At 36.3% G+C, this 4095-nt stretch overlaps 1 pseudogene; it reads left to right on the top strand.

The window, feature by feature from the left end:
• The first annotated feature begins 2024 nt into the window (after window positions 1-2024).
• LOC143555114 (scarecrow-like protein 32 pseudogene) lies at window positions 2025-3859 on the top strand (annotated as a pseudogene).
• The last annotated feature ends 236 nt before the right edge of the window (window positions 3860-4095 follow it).

Genomic DNA, 4095 nt, shown 5'->3' on the forward strand with positions numbered 1-4095 from the left:
ATATGTTATTAATTTGAGTTCTCAACTAACATAGTTCAAACTGGAAAACGTAAGCATGATTTACAAGTGTCACTACTTTTATATTGAAAAACATGATTTAAGGTGAAATGGTACAAAATCATAAAATGATTCCATAAGTGGCTATTTTAACAATGCTCCATTCAGTATAAAGAAAAAGAAAGAAAGGACAAGAAAAACATGAAGAATGTCTATAGATATTACCCAGATGGACGTGTTTGTGTGTGCATGGAGATTATTCCATTTTGAAACATCCGTTAAAAGTTGTGTAAATGCCTTTTCAATTTTTTTGTTTTCAAGCATTTACCTTCTTCTGCCTATGATTACAGTTTTGAGATATGCCTCCACATGCCCATTGCCCACTTTTCACTTGGTACTTTTTTTTTCATAAATAATAAAAAAATAATGTTCAAAATATGAAGATCATGTAGTTTTATTTAAATGAAATATGAAAAATTTTAAATGTATAAAGCTATGAAGGCTCCACTAACCTCAACAACATTCACTTGGTATTTTTGTAAGGACCACTCTCAAAGTTTTGTTATGATATTATTTATTGTAACATCATTGATTATATCCTCTTGTAACAAGTTCATTCGGCAAGATATGTCATCTTTTAAAGAATATTCTTGATTTTAGAATGATGAACGACTATACATTGATACCCGAGTATTCACACGCAGTAGACCCTCAATTCGACCAGCCATATTATGATTAAATGAAACTTTGGCTAATCATATAACCGAGACAAATTTTATAATGGATACTTGATAAATTTCAAGCAAATTAAGTATTCTTGATCTCAACATATAGATTAATAGGGTTATATAGGGTCGAGATACTGTACAATAATGCCTTAACGTACGATAGGTACGCGAGACGCTCAAAGGCAAAAAACAAAGGTAAAACCTAAAAAAGTTTTCGCGAAAAAAAGTAAAAAATTGATCGATTAACGATTCAAAACTGTTTTTTCGGTGAACCAATGATTAATTGGATATGTATTGACGATTTCGAGATGTTGTGATGTGATTTCATGGATCGATTTCGTGAAAAAAGGGGATTCACGTACCTATTGTACAATAAGCTATTATTGTATTGGATCTTTTCTATATAATTAATATATATAATTTGAATTAATTAATTTCAACCTTAAATCTTGATATCTCTATATAGGACCATAGAGGTGTGGTACAATTGGTGTAGTCTTGTGTGGTGTGCATGGCTGGAAACTACTCACGGACCATGTATGGCTCAAGTGGGGATCCAATTGCAGCTTGCTGATGATTGAAACATGTCATTCCGTTTATCCTTTGATACTTCTTTTTTTTTTGGCGTGGCCCCATGGCTTAGATTACAATATCTGGTCTAAACATTCTCTAGCTTGTGTGTATATGCACATAATATGTATTATTATTATTATAAAATACTCGCAAAATTTTAATAACCAAAACTATGCCTATAATCGAAATTAATACATACCGATACTTTGAGTCTTTCGGTAATGATAATCTTAACTTGATCCTTCGTTGACAAGGATAATTCACGTACTTTAACGAATAAGTAAATCCGTTTGCCATCATATTAATTATGAACATATTGAGATATTATACATTACACACCATAACTTCTCTGCATGAGTGGGACTGTGTCTGGTAACGAAAGTAAAAGTTACGAGAGTCATTTGCAAAGTTATTAGAATAATGTATGACGTAACATATAATAAAATGGTCCCGTGAAGGTTAAGAAGATGAGAGTAAATGCATTGCCTTACACTCAATGTATACTATATATATATGAATACATCTAACTATACATGAAATGACAAAATCCCAAGTCTTATATAAGTCCAAAACGATGGCCGGCAAGCCTCACATGCTACCAAATTCCAACACTATCATCATCATCATCATCATCATCATCATCATCATCATCATCCTCTCCTTTATATTACATACATGTACCATTCCAAGATATGAATATCAGACACACACAGAATATATCACCCTCTCAAAACTTCTCTGCAAACTGTGCTTCTAAACATATATTGTAGCCTTCTCTCTTTAAAAGCCTACTATGCAACATCATTTTCTCAGGAAACTAAAGCTGTTTTGCCCTTAACCGACATACCCATTTCAAGAAAATTAACCACAATCATGATCAGTCTATTTTACTTAGATTTTTACCTTACAAATAATGTTTCATATCCCAAAATACCAGTCACCAGAGGTACCACTATCTAGTCCAGTCAACATCTCTCTTTAACCTACTCTCTCTCTTTTAATTAATTCTCTCTCATGATGCAATTTACTGAAACATTACCCTCACCACCACTCCATCAAACCCCCAAACCATGCCAAAACTTCACTCCAATGAACCCAAACCAAACGCATCGAACCCGTCCCTGGCCAGGATTCCCAGCGCCTAATAAGGTGCTGGGAACCTTCGGGGACGCCAACTGCATGGAGCAGTTGCTGGTTCGTTGCGCTAACGCAATCGAAAGCAACGACGCCACGCTCTCTCAACAAATCCTATGGGTTCTCAACAACATCGCCCCATCGGACGGCGACTCCAACCAACGACTAACTTGTGGGTTCCTACGCGCCTTGGTTGCCCGAGCCGCCAAGACTGGAACTTGCAAGATGCTAACCGCAGCCCTTTCGAATTCAAACATCACCATCCAAACACATAAGTTTTCCATCATTGAACTTGCAAGCTTTGTGGACTTGACTCCTTGGCACCGGTTCGGTTTCACCACGGCTAATGCTGCCATACTAGAAGCCATAGAGGGACACTCTATTGTCCACATAATTGATTTAAGTCTTACACATTGCATGCAAATCCCTACTTTAATCGACGCGATGGCCGGGAAATCAGACGGTCCATCGCTTGTTAAGCTCACGATAGCCGGAGCCACCGAGGATGTGCCTCCAATGTTGGATCTTTCCTATGATGAGCTAGGGGTTAAGTTAGTGAACTTTGCGCGTTCAAGAAACATAATCTTGGAGTTTAATGTAATCCCATCAACTTCTTTAGATGGATTCTCTTCATTAATTGAACATCTAAAGATTCAAACCCTAGTACATGGTCAAGAAACAAATGAAGCCCTAATAATAAACTGTCACATGATGCTTCATTACATACCTGAAGAAATTACCACAACTACTACTACTACTATTACCACTACACCGTTTTCGTTTGAAGATTCGACGCCGAGATCTTTATTCTTGAAACAAATTAGGAGCTTGAATCCAACCCTTGTAGTATTAGTAGATGAAGATGCGGATTTCACATCGAATAACTTGGTTTGTCGATTACGGTCGGCTTTTAATTACCTATGGATCCCTTATGATATAGTGGACACGTTTTTACCTAAAGGAAGCAAGCAAAGGCAGTGGTATGAAGCGGATATTGGATGGAAGATAGAGAATGTGATAGCTCAAGAAGGGTCACATAGGATTGAGCGGCTCGAGCCGAGGGGACGATGGGTCCAGAGAATGCGAAACACGGGGTTTCGTGGGGTTGGGTTTGGAGAGGATATTGTGAGTGAGGTTAAAGGGATGTTGGATGAACATGCGGCTGGATGGGGGTTGAAGAAGGAAGAAGATGATCTTGTGCTTACATGGAAAGGACATAATGTGGTTTTCGCAACTGCTTGGGTACCAATATGATCATATTATATTATCTTATGCATTAATTGGCTGATCATAATGATGTTATTTTGGTAAGTAGAGTTAATCTTGCTAGATCATCTTTTTATTTTTGTTGTTGGTAGCATGTTAAATGTTGGTGACTGTTTTTAGAATTAATTAACATAGTTAATGATCATATATCAAAATATTTATGTCTGGTTCATCCTTTAATTTCATGTAATGTTCATGACTAAACAAAACCAAAGTCTGGAATAATATCCCTATAAGTAGACGTATGTTAGTATATTCTATATCATAGCCGTTTAACCTAGTGATCGAGTCAAGAATGCGCATATTTTTCTTACTCATGCATGGATCATGATCTGAGGAATTGTAATTTAATATAACATCATGTATGTATATTGATTAGAATTAAAGCTCGGTTAGA

Source organism: Bidens hawaiensis, unplaced genomic scaffold, assembly GCF_021521415.1.
Source record: "Bidens hawaiensis isolate Kalapana, Puna unplaced genomic scaffold, B.hawaiensis_p1.1 tig00017971_1, whole genome shotgun sequence".
Taxonomy (NCBI): Eukaryota; Viridiplantae; Streptophyta; class Magnoliopsida; order Asterales; family Asteraceae; genus Bidens; species Bidens hawaiensis.